Source organism: Temnothorax americanus, unplaced genomic scaffold (genome assembly GCF_048541705.1).
Source record: "Temnothorax americanus isolate GAGA-0224 unplaced genomic scaffold, ASM4854170v1 Scaffold2, whole genome shotgun sequence".
Classification (NCBI taxonomy): Eukaryota; Metazoa; Arthropoda; class Insecta; order Hymenoptera; family Formicidae; genus Temnothorax; species Temnothorax americanus.
In genome coordinates, this window is record NW_027509338.1 from 5,205,946 (window position 1) to 5,218,568 (window position 12,623).

The 12,623-nt window shown below is 42.2% G+C and overlaps 1 protein-coding gene across 3 annotated transcripts in view; it reads right to left on the reverse strand.

The window, feature by feature from the left end:
* Positions 1-12,623, reverse strand: part of Brat (tripartite motif-containing protein brain tumor) — an 85,452-nt gene that overhangs the window by 53,258 nt on the left and 19,571 nt on the right. Inside the window, exons 1-2 of one of the 3 annotated variants that reach the window (XM_077405352.1) lie at positions 5,071-5,348; positions 4,288-4,370 (exon numbers count right to left, since the gene is read on the reverse strand). The exons of 1 other annotated variant lie outside the window; for it this stretch is intronic. The gene's annotated coding sequence lies outside the window, so the exon portion shown is untranslated. Of the gene's footprint in view, positions 1-4,287; positions 4,371-5,070; positions 5,349-12,623 lie in introns of those variants that run through there. One more of the 3 variants, XM_077405353.1, reaches the window with a different exon arrangement.

The following is a 12,623-nucleotide window of genomic DNA, read 5'->3' on the forward strand; positions in this document are numbered from 1 at the left end:
AGTCTGCCTTTGGTGCTACACTCTCAATACAAAGCGTCGAAATCGGCGCGATAACCGACTCTCGTCCCAGAAGAATTTTGCGTCGTGCTAAATCGATCGTAAATTAATCTCTCGTGACTTGGCATTGATTGATTAATGAGGGTAAAACAGCAAGTTGATATTTAATATCAATCCGAAAAATCGGAGACGGGAATGGATCACATTCGGTCGAGCGATACTCATTGAATCATCAATATGGCGCGCGACAAGTTTTCCAACCGGAAAATTTGCTGGAAAGTTTCCACAGCTGAAAAGTCGTTAATATCGCGACCTTGCTCATTTATAGGTAACTAATACGCACGCCACACCGATAATGCTGCAGATACGTTTTCGTTTCGCATAGAATTAGCGCGTAGGCTCGTTATAGACAGGTCGACGATCAAAGAGTTGGGGAGAATCGACCCGGCGCAGTTGAGCATCGACACGACCGCGTCGAGTTCACCATCGTCTGACGTAATCATGCAATTAAAATGAGACTCTCTCGGGAATTCCGAGAAAACGCTCAAGCAAGAAAATGAGAGCGATTAATCTGACCCGCGCTTCGCTCCTCTTCGAATATCTTCTCGCGTCGGCGCGTCCCGCCGTCTGAAAGAATCGCGGGATTTATTCACGCATAGGTTCGCGAGTGAATGGAACGGAATGAACGTATCGAAAGAAGTAGAACGTGCTGACAAATGAACGCAAAATTATGCGGCTGAATGACTGGAAAATTGTGCAGATTTTACAGTAATACCGTCTTATAATAGTCAACTAAATCAATTACCTTGATATACCGACACAGAGAATGTGATAAATTAACCTGCAAGAGTATATCTGCACTTTTTTAAATATAATTATTTGATAAACGTGCACAAAAAAATTGTTTAGAAACTATCAAAGCCCATCGTAATTAGTTGTAATTCCTTGCTCAAACATCATATATTTGAATATATAAATAAAAAGTTTCCGCCAATTAGAATACATATTTTCGACAAGTTTTTCGATCAATAAAAATTTACGTGGAAAGTATATCGAACATCAAAAGTTAAAAATTACAATCCATTAAATATTTATAAAAGAACTTTATAAATCTATCGAGTAATTTTTATCATTAGCACGTGGCACAAAAGTTCAAACAAATTTAGCAGATCAGGCGTGCGACACACGCGAATGAATAAAATCCTGTTTTGAAGAGTTATTAATTTATACTCGATTCCCACGAAGTCCAATCTATTCCAACCGCGCGCAATAAGCTTTACCGAGCTTTTGATTCAGACTCCGATAAAAACACGGAAGTTCTCGGTACATTTTATGCGCGTCTCCATCCTCGTCTGAGCTTTTATCAAATTTAATGCGAACGACAAACTTTAATCGTCTCGGCAACTCGCCCGAAAGCTTTCCAATTTGCGATGGCACGGAAAGCACGAGATGACGACGCGATCCACAAGAATAGATAATCAATTATCGTTTGATTTGCAAGTACTTTTAAGTCATCTAAATGATTTCATCAAATTCGTCTATCACAATTAAGTAACAACTTTAAATAACACAAACGTTTTATTATTATTGCATATGTATTGCATATATAATGCACACACATGCATGCGCGCACAAAAAACTGTATCAATTATATATATATTGAAAATTTTTCTCATAAAATCTACAGATATTCATATAAACTTAACGTGGAAAATGTTTCACGAATGTCCCGCCAATTAAATTTAATTCTTTCTATAATTCTTTTAATTCAATTTTGTTTTTGCAAATTCGAGAGATATAATTAGTGAATTTTTCAATGTTATAACGAAGTATCGATTATAAGCTTTAACGAGTAATACAAATTGATTTCAGCAATTTGTATGGCAAACAGTAATTGATTTCAATAAATTGGATGGCAGACTGCTTAACGAAAATTTTACTTCAGACTCGATTACTTATAGACTTAATCCCGAAAGTTTGTAACGTTAACATAGAGGTTTCAAATTAAACTGTCGCTGAAGAAATTCATAGCGAGATTGTGTTCACTGAGAAACGTCAACGGTTAAATTGCGTTGACAATTTACGATTAGCCGAAACGAAAATTTTCGAGGCGTAAATATAATCGTTGCACGCTTTACGTGACTGCAACTTAATTCGTTAAATTTTTTACACCAGTTAAATGTATCTTCCTGACACGATTGCCAATAAAAATTACTATTTTCGTATAGATGTTAAATGATTGAGCTAAATGACATAATTCAGGTCTCCCTTCGCAATAATTAAATTATATAAACATGTTTCGAGTACGAATTGCGATTATTTTACTTCACGTAAAAATATATCGTGATTTAATCAATCGATGGAACTTATGGCAGTATAAAATAAAATAAAAAAAAATTTTTTTAATCAAGAAACGAGGGAGAATACTTATATACTTGTAATATTACAATATTTCAATATTTCAATATAGAAGTTCGATACTTTGATATTTTACATTACACGATACATACATATAATAAATACTTGTGCTCGGATAATTATACAAGCATAAAGAAAACAAAATAATTATTAATGAAAAAATGGGAGTATCGAGCGCGGCAACTATTTAAACGATCCATTGTTGCGTTAAATATTTGTACGTCTTACAAGCGAGCGAAAACGACCGTTTTGATTCGAATGGTCTTCCTCCAAGGTCGTAGCCAGTCTCAGGAAGAGTTTCGCGAGAAAAAAAAGAAGAAGTAAAAGGGAGATTGTGTGACGTATCGGCGAGAGCGAAAGCGGCCGCGCTGCTTTTGACGATTTTTCTCGCCACAGAAACGTACCAAGGTTACGTGGACGTTTTGTTGCGTCTCGCGCCTCGGGCGCCGATTTCTCGTGCAGCTCATTACATCGAAAATCACATCGCACGAAAAACGGCCGTCTTTACGTAACACGAGTGACGAAAATCAGATGGACGTGGTGATCGTTAATCGTTCGGCGGCTCGTGAATTTACTCGGAATTCATCTATATAAATAATTTGATCGCCTGCACTCTTCAACACAACGTTTGAAAGAGAAGCGACTCGCCGATAAATTATCGTATAAATCTAGCAACTTTGCTTGCCCCAAAGTTGGCAAAGATTATAAATAAAGATAAACACATATGTGCGGCGCCCAGTAAACCACGTTAAAGAAATGATCTCCAACGTGAAAAACAAAGTAAAAAGTATAGAATAAGTTTCCCGATTGGCTGCGCAGTCTTCTCGGAAAAAATAATCTAGAAAACAATTTTAGTTTTGGCCAACGCTTGTTGCCTATTGATATTGACTGGCAAAATACTCGTCTAACCTTAGAATTTGTTTACATGACAATGCGCAACAATCATGCTGCGGTACTGATAACCGTTGTTGGTTCGCTGACCTCTCAAAATACCAAGATACAGCAATCGCGAATACACTGATACACTTTTAGAATTAGAAGAGTTCACGGCAGAGTGCTTCAGCTGTATCTAATTATTACGGCGTACAATGTTAATGCAAAGATAAATGGATTTATACGCTCGAAAACTCAACAGTTTTCATAATCGCTTCTCTCACACGATCGATAAGAACTCGCTCTCTATTCCTTTCACTCTTATTTATTTTTTTTTCCCGAGAAATTACCTCGCTGATTTTACCGCAGATTACTGGACACCCTGTATACAATGAGCTTATCGCCAGCCCCACGGGAGACTCTTTTCCCCGTATCTGCTTTCGTTCTAAAGCGCATCCGACGAAAAAACCGTACTAAAAAAATGATAAATTTCCAGGATCTCCGTCTCCTCCCGCGAACGTCTCTCGACCCGTAATTTCTTCAGGGTCTGCCGCGATCGACCGACGACCGACCGACAGCAGCCTGAGCAGCCGGCTGTCTCCCGCCACGGCACGGCCGTAAAAGCGCGCGCCGGAGACGCAGTCCGAGCGTAACCGAGACGGTTTTTTCGTGTACGCGCCGGCTGCGTGCGCGCCCGCACGCACAGGCACAGGAACGCACACACGGGTGCGCGCGAGAACCGAGGACGACGAGAGAGAAGCGTTTATCGCCTACGATCCGTCACCTCCCGCGCACATGCTGAAAAGATTAAAGACTTTTTGCCCCGGTTTCCTCGGCTGCGAGCCGAGCCGAGCCGGGCGTTCGAGATCGTCCTCGTCGTTCCCGGGACGCCGAGAGGCAGGGAGAAACGCTGCTCTTCCTCGTATCCTCGAAATTCGTCGACCGACAACCGACGAAAAGTTTCGCTCGCTCTCGGTGTATGTTCACTCGCGTACTCACCAGCACGGCTGTCGTTGGCGATCGTCCGCGCCGTCGGCGAGGCTTCGGGATCCGAACCGGATGGGAACTTCGAGATTACGTACCTATAAACGACAGACAGGGTCTTTGTCAATACGCTGCGCCGCGAAGTCTTTGGACTGATATTGGAAGTTTGAACACGCTTGGATCGACGAGTAATATCAACACGGTTGACAGCGAGCGCCGAGACGACGCCGAGGTGCTTGAAAATCGCGATTTACGTGTTCGCGCGTACGCGCGTGCGAGATGCCCGTGTCTCTAGGAGTCCCTGAATTTTTCTATCTTACCAACCAACAGTTCGCGGAATCGTCCGAGGTGGGAGGAATTAATATTCCGCCGGAGAGCTCCTCTTCTCGGAACGGCGTTCACACGCGGTGGTGATTCCTTACGAATCTAAGAACCGCCGGATGAAAGTCATGAAAGAAGCGCCGTGAAGGGGAATCTAAATATTTTCACCGCGCGAGGACAACCGATCGCGTAATACGCGGCCCGGCATTCCGACGGCGTAAAACTTGGCGCGCGCGAAAAAAAAAGGAGGTCTCACGCCTCGAGGGTTTTGCAACGCGCCGGATAGCGTATGTACACACAGACGCGCCGTTGAACGTCATCGTTGAAAAAACGCACGACGCACAAAAACCGTGGTCGCGGCGCACTCCCCGTCGATCAACGCGCGTCCGCGTCGTCCGGCCGAGAATCCATAAGCGAGGCGATCCGCGAGAGAAACCGAAGGCCGCGTCGCGGCGTCGCAAAATTTCGTTCGCTTACCTCTCGAAGCGTCAGTTGCCTTTGCAGGTTAGGTTTTCGCCGGCTTGTGCGGGCTCGAGGGAACGGTGCCGGCACGTGCCGGGCTTCCCGACGATCCGCGTCTCGCACCCCGGAAGACGCGATCCCGACGACGGACGGCCTATCGATCGTCCTGGCGTGCGAATCCGCGCGACACACGTGCACACACATACACACCCGCTACGCGACTCCTCGACGACAGACGACTTCGGGTACACGAGAAATTTGACTTTTTTCGAACAACGATCGCTCACTACACACCGGCGCGCGCGCGCTTCGTACACACCCGACCGACGGTCCCGACGCCGCTCGCACGTCCTCCCGCCTCCCGCCGAGCTCGGCCGCGCTCGAGCGCGCTCGGTAACTCTCGGCCGGCCTCGGCCGCGCTCGGCCCGACTCGCGCCAACGGCCCGTCGCGTCGTGTCGTGTATAATAATCGCGTAGGCGGTAGGCGAGGCGGCCGGCGCGCGTCCCGGCGAGTCAATTCTTTCGAGCGGAACGGAAGAACGATGCTCAATGCTCATTTGCATGCAACCTTTTCGGTAAGCCGATTGTAGAAATCTCTCGTTCTATAATCCTATCGGTTCTCTCGAATCTCGGCCCGATTCAGCCGGCACGCCGCGCCGCGCCGGCAGCCGGCACCGGTGACGCGACGCCGTCGTGCGGCGCCTCTCGCCACGAAGAGCGATCTCGTCTATACGAGTCGATCGCGTTTTAAATTCTACAATAAGATGGAGGGCATTCGCGTCTGCAAAGAGTCGAGCGCGAGGGAAAATGTATTTTTTCTTTGCGTAACGCGTCACGAGATCCTCCGATTCGACAGTTGCGAGAGACGGCTGCGGCGAGTTCGCGATCCATGCGAGACTCCTGACTTTCGATCTCTGTGCTCATGTAGGTCGACACGCGGAGGTCTTCTTCGTGCATACCTCGCGCATCGCTCGTTCAAACCGAACGAGCTTCCGAGGTGCGCGTTAGAATAGACTCGCGCTATTTACACCAGCCGTCAGTACCCAAGAGTCTTCTGATTCGAAACGTAAACTGCTTTCAATATCATCGTCTAACATCTTATATCAAGTCGGGTAAGTTAGTCCTTGTCGCACGCATTTCTAAACAATTACAAATACCGAATGACTAATTGTTTGATATGTATATACTTAAAAAAATGTGGAATTGAATTTTATTTAACAATGATATCTTAGATTTTTAATCTAAGGAAACTTTACGAAATTTAATATCGTCAGAGATAAAGTTTATTGTGTATATTAACTCGAAAATTCAGTTTCTTTATTTGGCTATCTTCGTCAAGTCTAATTCGTATAAATTGCGCACTCTTTATTTTTAGTTCTTATTATTATTCGCACGTCTAAATAATTGCAAATACATTTTTAAGTACATTTAAGTATATATCAAATAATTGCCGATAGAGCTAATTATTTGATATGTATACTTAAAGAAATTTAGAATTGAATTTTGTTTAACGATATCACCCGAGAGATTTTTATTCTTCATAGATTTTCAATTCGAGAATGAAATAAAATTTAATATCCGAGATAGCTTATTGTGTATTAACTCAAAATTTCTTTTTTATCTGCGTAATAGCTCTATATATCTTTATTAAGTCTAATTCGTATAAATTCCATAATCTTTATTATTGATCGATTCAGTGATATATCAACCTCCGAATAAATAAAATTGTAATACTTTTTAAAGGTTTTTCCAATAAAATCCGAATGTAAATGACGCATTTATGTAAACGTCCACGTATTGATGGATTCAGCACGATCCGTCCCTAAAATGTTCTCACGCGACCTAATCCCGTTTAAAGAAAAAAATAAAAAAAAATAAAAAAATTCATGAGCGATCAATCGAGAACATTCGAATGCCACGTCAGTTGATGATTTAATTCGTCGATGGCTTTTCTCCAAGGACTCCTCGTCGAGGTCGCATTACCGCGACGCGACGCGACGCGCGACGGTTTAACGCTCGATCGAGTCCCCGGACTTTCCACGGTTCGTTTGAATATTACGCACTCGCGGACATACCGGGCGAACGCATTGGCAGCATATTATGGTCCATTACGCGTAGAAAGATACTTCACTCCCCCTCTGTACGCACGTAACATGATCGACGTGCACGTGAGCCCGGAATGCCAGACGTTTCGACAGCCTTTTATGCGCCGGTGGTATAATAGATCGATAAAATTGCGTACGATGGACGATACATTCGCAGCGCAATCGTGTAAACGCATTATGTACCCCGGTATTTCATATGGAGTCCGCGAAATGCCTGCCTACCGCGCGACTACCTATGCCGACCGTGGGATATTAACGCGTCGATATGACCTTTGCTTTTACGTATATTGTCCGTGAGGGTGTGGCCTGAAATTATTGGTGAAATTAAGTTCGGGAAATTTCCTCGCGTTATTTAAATTTAAAACGATCGACTCTTTACGAGCCTCAAAAATCAAACTGCGATAAAAAAATGGAGTAATTTAAAAACCAATCGCGCTTAAAATTAGAAAATTTGCAAAAAAAATAGAATTGAGCAGTCTGGTTTCGAGGAGACTCGCATGCCTTTCTTACTAAAAGTGTAATCTGATAAGTATATGGAAAAAGTATATACGAAATAGAAAAATCTGAGCTTAGGTAGATATTTCCAAAGTTATACACGCGGGATAAATTTATTCTTCGTGACAACTCCTTCACGGGAGAAAAGTCGAGATATATTCTATTTTGCACGAACACATTCTGTATATAGTAATGCACGATGGTTTTAGTCTAAAAATTTGATGGTTGCACTTAACCTGACCTGTTTTGAGTGTAACCCCAAAGAGGCTTAACTTTACGTTAATTTTTTACGGCGTACTCTCACTAATGCGCACTCTTTTTTCGCAAAAGTTATCCGAAGCGCTTTATGCCTTCTTTCATTTCGCGTTTAATCCCGACAAACACAAAGAGCCAATTTAATATCACAGCATGGCAGCATTCCCTCGGTTCATTAACTGTGCTTAGCAATTCTCTTTCCTCTTAATAAGCTATAATCCAGATAGAAAAATAAGATTTATTTAGGCACAACCTAATTAAAGATTTATAACTTCAGTCGACGTTGTCGACAAATGTTATTGCTGTAAATAGTTGGGCTATAAATATAAGTTTTTGCTATAAATAGTGTTTTATAATATTCTCGATGTTGCAAATCTCATGTATGACCGCGGTGATAACATATAACTGGTTACAATGATATCCGGATATTTACTGCAAAGAAAGGACATTGTGTAATTATAAAAAACATCTTTTTGCGCCGAAACTAGTTGGTGCAAGGTTGCGAGCTATAGTAGAATATACACAAAAGTTGCATAGCCTCGCGCTGTATCGCAGTAAAATAACGATGAATAAGTTTCTTCGAGAAACGCTGATGATATCGTGCATCTACAAAAAGACGTGAGACGAGCGATAAAACGCTGCGAGATGAAAAAGTAGCTTAAGGTATGTACGTTCTCGCTTTCTTGTTGTTACAAGAAACGAGTCCTCGTTCTCTCGGAGCACGACGAGAGTGAGAGTAATCCTGCAACTTTCGTTTATTCCCGGCCCGGCAGCCTCGTGATGTCATAAATATGACCGCGTATCATAATCCGAATTGGCATTCTCGCGGTGAAAGGTATACGGCGACGGATAAAAGAGGTTGGGAAACGAAAACGCTACCGTACGAAATCATATACCAGCGTTTCTCGAATGCGCGAAATTTTGCATTGTTTGATTAAAAAGATTTTTTTTTATTAATCGAAACGCTTTTTAATACTCCTCGAAGATTTAAGCACATAAAGTAAGGTTCCTTCATAATGAAACAACTTGCGAAAAAGAAGACTAAATAAATAACTTCAAAGGAGTTAAGAAGTTATATAACGTTCGACAAATTACAAAACTTCGCGCTCCAGCGGAAATAACGATTTTGCTATTTCAACAAGTTTGTATTTCATTTAATTAGCGACCTCTACTCCTCTACGTTATTCGCTTTAAGGCCGATCGATTGATTGCGCAAAAGTTAAGTGCGCTGTCGTCTCCGTAAGACGATTAAAATTTAATCCACGAAACGTCGACGTAAAAATAGCATGAACGGAGATTACGTCGATCGATCTAATCTCATTTGAGTCGTTTCTCGTGTCCTATTCAGAATCAATTTTTTTTTACCAATCTTTTTTGGAAATGCAACCGTTAACGTAATTGTCGAGTGCTCCGATATCGGATAAAAAATTTTTATGCCGATTCTTGGTGGTTTCGGTGTAGGGAAAAACAATCTTGCAACGAAACAATCCGGAAATTAAGAGTTATAACTTAATATTTAATAAAATCGCATATAGATAAACGATGTGATGAAAAGGTATTTCAAACGTGAATGGATCTAAATTACGACATCGTTAGATGTAGCGCATGTCGATTAGAGGGCAAGGAAAGCCCACACTCCTGTAAAATACATAGCGCTATTACGCTAATAAATAACACGGGGTTGAACGTACGCGCGTAATTAATGAACGGGCGCGCGTGTCGTCGTGTGATTTGCACAGTTAATAGTTTCCCGTAAAACCGGTATCCAATCGAAGGTCTCCCCGCCCTTTCTCGCGCGCGGATATTTTAGTACGCCGTGCATCAGGTTGCATCCTGTCGCCGCCGCGCCGCGCCGATGCGGAATTTCCTTCCGCACGCGACACACGGCGCACGGCTTTCCGGTTTAACGTTCCTCCCAGGCCGGAAATGACACGCGCCAGGCGTAAGATGCCGGAAGCCGTTCCCGTACGTAAAATTCCTGACCCCGGAAATCGTAGGCGAAACGACCGAAACGTAACTATCGGCCCGCGAGCCGATCGTGAAAGTGATCGCGTGCGCGAGCTGGCGAGCACTCCGCGACTCGAACGAGTCGAGAATTGTTCCGAGTGTTCGCTCGATATCCCGGTTAGATGAGAATTTTTCCTTCGAGCGTTCTGAAAGGCGCAAGGATTGTCTCTCCTTCATCTCGCGAATGACTTCCGAAGCAACCGGTGGTCGGCGCGAATGAGGTCACGCCGCGTGGTGACACCTCGTCCGTTTTCAATCCTTTGAGACTCTGACAGAAGGCGCGAGGTGGAGTCGCAATAAAGTCGGCGTAATTTTTCATCCGAAACATTGATATACGATAGACGGGCGGGATATTAATGAATTGTCTATTTCCCTTTGATCCGCGAAAATTAACGGGACATTTGTTTCCCCAGTGACAGATTGACAAATTGCGAGGGTGAAGAGTGAAGGTAGATAAATGACAAAATTAAACGTGTAATGCAATATAGACGCAATCTGTCTGGCATAAATGATGAAAAATAAAAGAGAAATAACTTTATCGACATCTACAAAGCGGATTACAAATTGTTTTTTTTTCGATTTATATTGGAATTCGGAATTCTCGTGATCGAACAATTTAAATCTTAAATTGTTTGCATATTTCGGACTTGAATAAAATCTGAGTTAGATAAAATGGCAGAGTAAAGTCAGGTGATATATCGCGAGATGGAAAAAGGTGAAATTTAATCATTTATATTTTCAAAAAAAATTGCATAATTCTTGCATATAAATGTCTGTTATGAACTGTTTTATAGCATCTTCAGATATTCGTTAGATAGCGAAGCAATCCAACAGTTCGATTCCCCGTTTTATTATGAACTGTTCGAATTTAAAATTTGAACGTTTCTATTTGAAAACTATTCGTTCGTTTCTCGCGATAAAGTAATTTCTAAGTAAGTCGCGAGGAGATGAATTCTTAAAAGGCTCGCGCGATCTAGATCGGAAACGACATATATTGGCACGAATATCTGGGCCAAGTGAAACTGGTTATGGAAAAGCCTTGCTCTGACGATGCTGTTTTCTTTCGGAAGATGGCCAAACTGGTTTCGACCTTGGCGAAGATAGCCTCGCTGCGGCTACGCAATGGAACGTTAAGATCGCAGCGCATTCTTCATCTTATAAGAGTTACGTCTCCATCGATAAAAAAAATACGGGATGGAGAAGCATGAACGACGAAATAAATATTCAACAAAATCAGTGAAAAAAAGGACAGCGAAAGTTTATGAATAAACAAATGTTTATGCATCGGCTTTGTTTATGTCGCTTGAAATATTAATTGTGTTACCAATGTGAAATTTTTCATGACGTGAAGCGTTAATCTCTACTGAAATAACAACGTAGTACATGCGTAGATGTTGCTGTAAATGATTTTTTACTTTATGTAACGATGGTTACATAATATAAATTAAATTTGTTGTAATTAAAGAGTCGCACCGGTAGAACTGGAACATTCTGAATAACGAACGTTAATGAATAATAATCGGCATAACGAGTAATACAATGAACATGAAATATTCAAAAGTGAATTCTAGTAATCATTCAACTTTGTTTGAAAAGGAAAGAGATTCCATCACGTATTTGACTTTGTCTTTATTTTTTGGATATAATGTAGATACAAACTAATGATTTTACGGCATAATGAGCTTTTTGCTTTTAATTAACAATTTGTCTCATAATAATTATAAAATGTTACATGTAATTTATGACAAAAATTGTTAAAATTACATTATCATAAAGTCGTGAGAGAAAATCTCATATATCTTTAATTATATTTTTCACTATACAATCCACGGATCAAGTGAATTAAATATCATATTCACATTTTTTGTGTCATGCGCCATCAATTATACCGAAAAATTCAATAATACCCAGAATTATATAGGATTAGCAAGACAAACGATTAATACGCAATCTATCTCTTTGAAATTCGAGCAATTTTCGTCCTCAAGTCCGCGCGTTCAATTGAATGCAGCTACGGACACGTGTTTTGAAAGTGAACGACCGTGTCTCGAATCCCCTGGCCGATATTGAGTCCTGATTCTCGGCAAAACGAAGCGACTCACCGTCGAGATGTATGCACCGCCGTATAAGGCGTATAATAACGCGAAGTTAAGAGTCCGCGCGATACCCATTCCAGGCCTGCGCTCTCATACTCTCTCCTCAGGTCTCCGTGCCGAGAGCGGAGGAAGCTCGTGAAGACTGCAAGATCGCGTAAGTTCTTCTTCGTGGAAGTCTCGCAGGGACGCGGGGGAGCCAACGAGCCGTCCTCTTTTCTTTTTCTTCCTCTCCCCCCTCCTTGTCGTCTCCTTTTCCCTCGTTCACCTTCCTTTGCCATTCGTCGTTCTTCTCCTACCTACGCGCACGTTTGCGCTTCCACTTATCCTTTTCGTCCTTTTCGCTGGAACGGAGAAGACGCTCGAGCCATCCTGCTCTTCGTTCCTCTCGGATCATACGGTCGCCTTTCTTCTCCTCTCACATCACAGTGTCCTTTTACTCCTTTCCGTCTCGCGTAGTTTCCTTTTGCTTGTCTCTTCTTCCTGTAGTCATGATTCTCTCTACGAGGTTGCTTCTTCCGCTTGTAATTACTGTCGATATATTCTGTCTGCGTCGCTATCTGTGAACTTTTGCTTTTTTTATATACTTTTATTTTATCGTTTATCCTGTGAT